Genomic DNA, 9,285 nt, shown 5'->3' on the forward strand with positions numbered 1-9,285 from the left:
ACTCACCGTGGTGTTGTGCAGTATGGCAGCTCGCGCTCTCTCTCTCTCTCTCTCTCTCTCTCTCTCTCTCTCTCTCTCTCTCTCTCTCTCTCTCTCTCTCTCGTCAGAAACACATGGACCGGTGATGCGTAATAAATCTCCTGTACGATCTGCAGCACATCACCGACATCCAAACGTCTGTATCCACATTAGAGAGCTACCTGGGTGTGATTACGGTGCTTACGGCCGCCTGGGCGGGTTTAACAGTCAGAAATGCGCAGTGCTCTGCTCCGTGTGTCCTCCAGTGAGTAACATGCGCGCCGCGCGTGCACACACACACACACACACACGCACACACGCACGCGCGCACTCACACACCTAGCACAAACACACACACCGGTTAATGATTAACTGACGCCACTTTTCGCTACGTCTCGTTAACCTAAACGAAAAGTAGCTGCGTCCAAATAGTGTAAAATATAATCGGCGTCCAAAGCTGATTTCTCTACACACATGATCCAGAGTAACTGTTACCACCTGGAGTGTATCATTTTCTATAAAGAATTGTGTTATTCCTTTTATGCCTAAGTTGTTTTAGTGGAACATCACTATTTTACTTTTTATATCCAATTTATTATGCAATTAAGCTTAAAATCCTCTGTCAGGTGAGCTCATACTACCTAGCTGGATTAAAATTAATAATAATTAATAATAATTAGTTAATTAATTAATTGAACTATGATTTTGTGGATTCAGCAAAAAAGAAGAAGAAAATTGTCCCAGGAGAAATAACACAAAAATACACTTGCTCCTTTACTGGCAAACTCACACTTACAGCACAAACACAAGCTTAGGCCAAAGAACTGGCTCAAAGAAAGAAAACGGTGGGGTGTCGAAACCCATCTGGCTACAGCAGAACACAAATGGTGCAGACCTACACAACCCATTTCTTAACCAACAGACTTAAGTCACAAATTTGAGACTTGTGACTTTCTTGACAAATATTAAAAAAGACTCGACTTGACTTTGACTTGACATTCATGACTTGAGATATACTGTACAGTACGTGTGACTTGCACATGTGTGACTTACTCCCACCTCTTCACCCACAGTCCTATCTATAGTCTTGTGACATGTTTTTCAGTTTTTCATAGCCAATGATAAAGTGGTAAAGGAGGAAATCAGAGATTGGAGCTCACACAGATGCTCCACTCAGATGGCAACCTGAGCTCTGGACTGAACTAAGTACACATGTTAGCAGCAGGTAAACTGTTACACTGTATATTATTATAATAATATATTTTTTATTTTTTTCTAATTGTGGGTATTTTTTATTTGATTTTATTTTTTTAGTATTGCTCTACTTTCTTTTAGCTGTCTGCAGATAATGAGATGAATTCTTTATTATGCCATGTCTTGAACATATGTTCTGGTCTCTGAGAACAACCCAGTATGAACAGATTGAAAAGCATGTAAATTGTCCTTGTAGATAGCACACTGAAAAGCTTGACAGTGTAGAACACCTTTATCTTGAGCATCATATCATGAAGATATAGTGTGACTACATCTTTCACAGTTTGAGAGTGAAAATGAGTGACTGTTTATGGAAATGACATCCTCCCTGTAATAGAAATACAAACAGACATAGCATTCTATCAGCTTCTTAAACTGAATGGAATAAGGATGACATATAAACTGTCCTGTCACTGTATGCTTACGCCTCCCTATAGTGTAGGACTTGGTGATGGAAGAGGAGTCTAGCATTGCTGAAACAGGGAAAAGATGAGTCAGCAACATCAACTGGTGTAATTTGCAGAATTGTTAGGGCAGGAAAAATTGTAGGCAGCAAAATTGATGTTCCAATTGAGGCCCCATCTTCAGTAAACAGGGTATGGGTCACAAGAATAGAGGCACATTAGCCTGTTAGCCTTTACTGCAGTGGTGTAGGATTAATACCAGATGCTCAGGAAAACTACCATAGTTGTGTGGGCAGAAGATGGGCAAAGATTCCATACACTTTTTGATGAACAGTAAATGTTTGTAGGTGACTACATACTGTAGCGCCCTATCATGGCCAGAAGCGGCCCACTGTGGTTTCTTCATCCACACTCAGAATATTGTGTTAATTGTGTAACTTATTGTTTTTTAAGCCTCACATAGCAAGTGTGATTTGTAATTTAAATTACTTTCTACAGTAGGTATCATTTTTAGCTGTAATTAATACAGATTTATATTGTTAACATTGAGTGAGTGAATATCACACGTCTGATTTGAGCTCAAGCTAGTTAGACACTCACATCTGACTTGCTGTTACCAATTTTGTTTCAAAAATGTTGGCCAAAAAAAAAAAAAAGGGACAACTAACAAAGTTTAAGATCAATGTTGATTATAATTTTTAGGATGTTGGCTCCTATCTACAGTATATGAAACTGTGGTACTGTTGCTAGGGGAGGGTAAACTAATCACTAGGGCAAATATATTGAGCTTGCTAGTCATTACATTAGGTTAGACCTCCTGGCCATTATCAATTTCCATGTTTCTCTTATTATCTAATTAACTTTGGACAGAGAACTAACTAACTAGCAGCAGCTAGCTATATGGTTAAAAATTATTTCAATCATGTAAATGTAGATAGATAGTACATTGGCTTAGTTTATCAAATTCATGATATATTGCAAGCTGGCTTGGTTAGATAGTAGATCGAGTTGTGTCATAGATTATTAAGTATCAATTAGTTTTTGTTAACTTGTTAACTTACTACAGGCTTTGCATTCTGATATTATGAATTAGCTTAAAAGTGATGTCTCTAATGTGCTATTATTTTGTGCTCTGGGTTTGTTTCTGACAGGACAATGCTGATATTTTTGAGTGCACCAACAGCTGCAGAGACAACACTACAGTATCTCAGCATGTCATTGCACTCATGATGAAGGAAATTGACTTTAGTTTGCAATTCAAACTTGAATCAAAACATAACTCAACTGTCAGACAGCATTACTGTTATACCTCTCGTGAGCCTGGTTATACAACTTAAAACTTGAACTACTTTCTTTAGTCATTCAGTTCTATATTGCCACTGGTTCTTGTTTCTGCAGCATTGTCCTATAAAGGAAATCTAAGCCTGGAAAAGAAAGGTTACATATTAAGACATGACACATGCACATTTGTAGTTCTGACTAGTTGATTTATGCCTATTGCTGTAAAAAGCATTTCAAAATAAGTAAGGTGTCTTTGTCTATGAAATGCTTATTGTATTAAAAGGAATTCAGACATGTTCAATATATAGCTGTGTGCTGAGAGCCCATGGTAATGATCCTACAGTCCAGCCCTTTGGTTTTTGCTAGTCTTGCCTATTGTTACCACTTTCTGGCTAATATTTCATGAAGTTGTACCTTCTGATATCTGACTATAAGAGCTATGGTTTAATCTTGGGCTTAATCTAATTCTATTTAAGCAATATATCATCTTTAACAGGTCTGTCTCTCATCTAAGGACATGGCATGGTGAACATTCAAACTTAATGGTACTATTCCTCAGTGCTGATAATCAAAACAGGTGGCTTTAACTAAGGATCCGTTAAACCAAGCAATGACTGTCATCATTGCCTTGTATTCCTAGTTTTCTCAAATCTATCCCAAAAGAGAAAGAGGCTCACTTAAATGTCCTTACTGTGGCCATATAGTTAATATATGATAGCATAAATGAAGGTGAGACTGGTCAATGGTCAATCTGATAAACCGAGGCATATTTTCCCATGTTTAAATACCTCTCAAATCCTTAACTTCACATCATCACATATATTGTTTTTTTTTCTGATTAAAGTATATTTTTCACCCACAAAACCAAAGGTATTATAGTACATATTTCGATGCTAGGTTAGAACACATAAAACACAGGACATTAATTATAAAGGACATGTTGCTTATAAAGGGCTAATAGTATTTGATCTAAATAGTTATATTGTTAGATCAAACATATAGTAAAGAAAACATAAAAGAAAGAAAAGAGAGAAAAAACTGTTATATAAATGTATTTCAGGCTTTATGATTAAAACAAACCTAACATACTAACTCCACCCTAAAAACAAGCCATTAGAAAGCCTGTGTGTGCTGTAGTGTGCATGTGATTTGATTTTAGCCCTTTGTAATTTCATTCATGGCGTCTCACCCTAAGCATCAGATAAGACGAGCTCTGAATTACAGTGGAATAGATCATGTCAGGATGCTTGCAATTGCTGTATAATCAGTAAGGTCTTACATGACCTAAAATGTTCTCTTCATCTAAAGAAATATCATGACTATACAAAAGGCATCAGGTTATCTTTAGCACTCACTAAGCACACGACCACAGATTAGATCTCACACAGATTAACATCAGGCTAGGACCTTAGAGATGAAGAGTAAAAACTGAATGTCTATTTGGCTATGCAGATATCCTAATTAGCTTTTTTTTTCTGTTAATGTAGGAAGAAATCAACATTGTCATTGTTCACACATACAGTACAGCAACTCACAGTTCAAAGTGAACGGAGATCATTTTTTATTTCAATTTTTTTTTCTTCTTTGACACAAGTTATGATGCACATATACACTGGTCAATGTTATATACTTTTATATAATTTTATTTAAGAATAATTTTCTTTTTTTATTTATTAATGTTTTATATATTTTTTTTTATTTATTGATTAGAATTTATCACACTCTACAAAGTGGAAAAACGATCCTGGGTTTATTTTTTTGTGCAATGAATGTGTAAATGTTTCACACTGATTACTTTTACAGTTACTTAACAGTTATTAAATGGTTGTACTTACACGATCAAATACATCATAAACTACATTTCATACACAGTGTTTGTGTGAAGCATTCCCATTCTCAAACAGTTAAATTTCACATCTAGTAGCATGACTAGTCCTGAAAAGCCTGGAGTGTGGCATGTCTATACAAATTCTGCCAGTCCAGTGATTCTCAAAGGAAGTCCACTCACACTTGCTGATCTTTGCCCTGTTCTCACAATGAAAACAAGTCGTATCCAGGAGTACTTTTACTTTACTGGTCAGCAAACTTGTACAACTCAATAACACAATCCAGAATAACAATATCTTGTTAATCACATAACTCACACATTTTTTTCATCCTTTCATATAGTCATATATGAAACCAACAAATATTTGTGATAAGGCTAATAAGCCTAAAAGCTGCTAGAAATAGTCTGAGACACTGTAATGTGTAGTGTAGGACTGCCAGACTAATGTTGATACATTTTTTGAGGTGTTTTGTCTTGACACATATTTGTAAAGCAAGTGAAATTTGGAGAAAGATTCAAGTTGTGAATTTCTTGTTACATGTCATACATGTGTTAGTTCATAGTAAACTGTGGATTGGTGGGAGTCAATGAATCATTGTGAGAAGACGCACAGCTAAATGAGACATAAAGTCCATACAGAAAGTCAGGTATTTTACTTTATAAGCTCTTCAATGAAGAGTCATAAAGAAATTCCAATCCTGGGTTTTATTCACCCAACCAGCTGCACAATGCAGGAATCATCATATACATACACATGCCAGTCCCTGTTCAGAATATAGTCATTTATGCAGTTTGCAGTGCCCTCAAGTGGACAAATGGAAACAATTCTCCATTGTATATAAAGTGGTATCAGGGTCAGCAGAACTAGAACTTCATTGTGTAATGACTGGGGGAACGATGTGTGTTAATGTGATATTATCGAAACATTTTAATGTGGATATTTGAATATTTTAGCTTCATTTAGGTAACCAAAACAAATTAGGTAATAAAAATCCTGGTACAATGTGGTAAAAATTTCAGGCTAAAAATACATATAGTAAAAAAAAAATGTTTGTGTGTGTGTGTGTGTGTGTGTGTGTGTGTGTGTGTGTGTGTGTGTGTGTGTGTGTGTGTGTAACTAAATAATTTTTTTATTATTACTATTATTATTCCAATTTGATTTAATTTGACACTACTTTTATTATACTGACAGTCGTAGAAACATTACACTACATGAATTTTTGTGTATGATTGTGTATGTGACTAATAAAATTTGAATTTAAATTTGAAGGATACTCAGAAAGTGCAAAGAAGCCAGACTAATCAAGCTACCACAACCTACCTCTGTGCTCAGGGAGTAGGGTTTTATTCCCTAGTCATATTGTGTGACACTGTTTTGGTAGTGGTGCTTCAGGTGTTAAGGCTATGAGCTACACATCATAATGTCAGTTTAATCCTGATAAATAAAAGTAAAACATGTTAAACATGGTATGTTTGGAAGGTCTGTTTCTGACTTCCAAAGAGACTATATTTTACATTTAAACATCTACAGCTGTATCCGTTGAACAGTTGCCATTATATTATATCTTGGCATTTCTCTATAGTTCTACACATGTTGCAAGCAGGGGCGTGGGGTGTCAGCCAATCAGAATAGAGGTCACTTACAGATGAGTCTTAAAGTCACAATATTATATTATATTATATTATATTATATTATATTATATTATATTATATTATATTATATTATATATGGGTTAAAGAGGTTGGTCATGTAAAAAATTACTTACAACTGGTTTTGTATGATTTAGGTGTGCAATATAGACAATTTAAAGATGTAGAGCTCTGCCAACTGCATACTCATCATCCACATGCTATACTAAGAGCTGTTTTTGAAAACGGTCATGGCCTACAGTGTATCTAGCAAAGTCATTATGCCGCACTAAGCGTTAGCAGTGACTGGTATGTGCTCATCAGTAACAAACAAAGCTCATTTTTTAACTTATTTCCTAAGAATCAAATGGAGTGTTTCATTTTCAAGTCTGTCTTGATTCTGACATTCTTCCATACCACAGTCAACCAAACCAAACCACACTTTACATAATGCATTGATGGAAACCTGGCAGCAAAAAACTCTCTGCAATTTACATAAACCTTGTGTGGAATAAAAAGAGCATAGCCTTGCAGTGACTCATGGACTTGAGAGTGTCATCTGACTGGGCCTCACTTTAGCTAAGAGCTTTTGGTTTCAGTGTCAAGCTTTTTCAGTTCATCAATAAATCAATCCGAAGCTTTATTTAAAAGCGGGAAATCCAAAGTGCTAAGGAACATAAATTAGAGGTGATCCAAGACTAGCACTCTGACTCTGAGATTTGGTTTATGTTCTCGTTCAAACAATACACTCAGAGCATCACTGACAAATTTCCTGGCGAATGCTGAATCGAATGTGAATGCTGTAACGATGTTGGCTTAAAATGATGTGTCAAGAAAGGTGAGAAGCCTTGATGGTGTTACGTACATAAGTGGAAGTAAGGACAAGAACTTTATATAAAGTATTAAAAAAGTCTCTTTCTTTGTCTCTTTTCTATAGGAAAATGTGTTGGGGCAGATGGACACCAGCTGCTTGAATGAAGGCCCTATATAAACATCTTTTGAAGCACGTACTTTCACATATGGCCTCTTATACACAACATACTCACTTCAGCATTGTTGAAATCTGGTGGGACAGCAGTGTGTGTTTCAACAGGTTTACAATCTGTAACCAAGTCTCTGTTACCACAATAAATATGCATTCAAAAATCACAGTAAAATGATCTAAGGCTAAAATATTAGACAGATATTTGCAAAGCTGTATTGTGTGTCTATTGTAAAAGTGGATTAACACCGGATTGAGGACTGGTTCAGAGAAAAACCTTAAATATGTACAAAACCTGTTAAAGTTTACTATACAGAACCACTTTATCATTGCACTTACTGTTCTCTCTCACAATTCCAGTATCAGACAGCGGATTTGATTAGTTCTTAAATAAAGTGGCTTTATATCATATTGGAATTGCTTTCCTGTGGTCTTGATGAGGCTCAACCACTGTATGACCTCTCCACGCCTCCACAACACTGCTTTAATGAACTTTAGACTTACCACAGTTAAACATCTCTAGTACAGAAGCACTGTAGGAATTGTTTAGCTTGGGTTAAGTTTGCACGTGTCCTCAGGCATGCAGACTGATTTATCCTGCCAGTCATCTGACTCACGGTTTTGTTTTTATGATTATTGGAAAAAGTAACTAGGTAATCAAATCACTGTGTAATTTATTTTGTAATGCCTTTTACATTCCTGTAAATTAAATATCTAAAATGAAATTAAGCAAGTCTTTTAGGGGATGGCACAGTAACCCAGCGTATGATTGTACTCCCTCACAGCTCCTCAAAGCTCCAGGTTCCCCAGTTCAATCCTGATCTCATGTTACTGTATTTGCAGAGTTTCACATGCTTTCTGTTTACATGTGGGTTTCCTCCAGGTTCTCACATTTCCTGTCACTTCCTAATAGAAAATACCTTGCAGTAGGGGAACTGTGTAGAGTCAATTGCATTTTGTTATAAATATGTGTGAGTTCCTGGCATAGGCACATACTCTGATCAGAATAAATTGATTACTTATAACAGAGAATAAATTAAAAAAGGTCTTATTTGTTTATTTGTTACTTTAAAATGATGTTCCATAATTATCACCAGCAACAACAATAAATGGTCAGATATCACACATTTTTTACTTCCTTTATGTGAGTGCAATAAATATCCTCTAATAATGTCTATGTCCAATGTTTTAATTTGTAACCTTTATAACCTCGTTCATATTGCTCAAGCATATTGTTCAATGATTAGGGGCAGTCGTGGCCTAATGGTTAGAGAGTCTGATTCGTAACCCAAAGGTTGTGGGTTCGAGTCTTAGGCCGGCCACGACTGAGGTGCCCTTGAGCAAGGCACCAAACCCCCCAACTGCTCCCCGGGCGCTGCAGCATAAATGGCTGCCCACTGCTCCAGGTGTGTGTTCACGGTGTGTGTGTGTTCACTGCTGTGTGTGTGCACTTTGAATGGGTTAAATGCAGAGAACAAATTCTGAGTATGGGTCACCATACTTGGCCGTATGTCACGTCACTTTGATATCTTCTGCTTCACCCAAATTTATTTTATTCTTTATTTTAATCAGGTCTGCATGCTGAAGTTCAGCTGATAGGGTGATGTTTTTTTATTATTCTTTAATGTTTTTAATGATTATCTTTTCTCATTCAAAAGTTTTAAATACATGCTTGATTTTATTTATTTATTAGTAGAAATCTGAAGTTGCATTTATAAGCTTCACCACAAGATGGCGACAGCAGCCTTTCCTAGCTGTGCTCGAACCTGTTACAAAACGTGATAATACTATCAGCTTTGAATCGTAGCTGCCTGAACTGATGGTTCACTTACTGCTTACACAGACGTGAAAATATACTTTAAACCATTTATTATTGCAATCATTCACAC

General features: G+C 36.1%; 1 long non-coding RNA gene across 2 annotated transcripts; it reads left to right on the forward strand.

The window, feature by feature from the left end:
• Positions 1 to 149: 149 nt before the first annotated feature.
• Positions 150 to 8,324, forward strand: LOC113644270. 2 transcript variants are annotated; one of them, XR_003440968.2, is made up of 3 exons: positions 150 to 283; positions 1,124 to 1,243; positions 7,352 to 8,324. It is a non-coding gene; the product is annotated as an uncharacterized LOC113644270 (long non-coding RNA). The 2 variants fall into 2 exon arrangements; XR_007140093.1 differs by lacking the exon at positions 7,352 to 8,324 and adding an exon at positions 2,828 to 3,199.
• The last annotated feature ends 961 nt before the right edge of the window (positions 8,325 to 9,285 follow it).

This window comes from Tachysurus fulvidraco, chromosome 3 (assembly GCF_022655615.1).
Source record: "Tachysurus fulvidraco isolate hzauxx_2018 chromosome 3, HZAU_PFXX_2.0, whole genome shotgun sequence".
Taxonomy (NCBI): domain Eukaryota; kingdom Metazoa; phylum Chordata; class Actinopteri; order Siluriformes; family Bagridae; genus Tachysurus; species Tachysurus fulvidraco.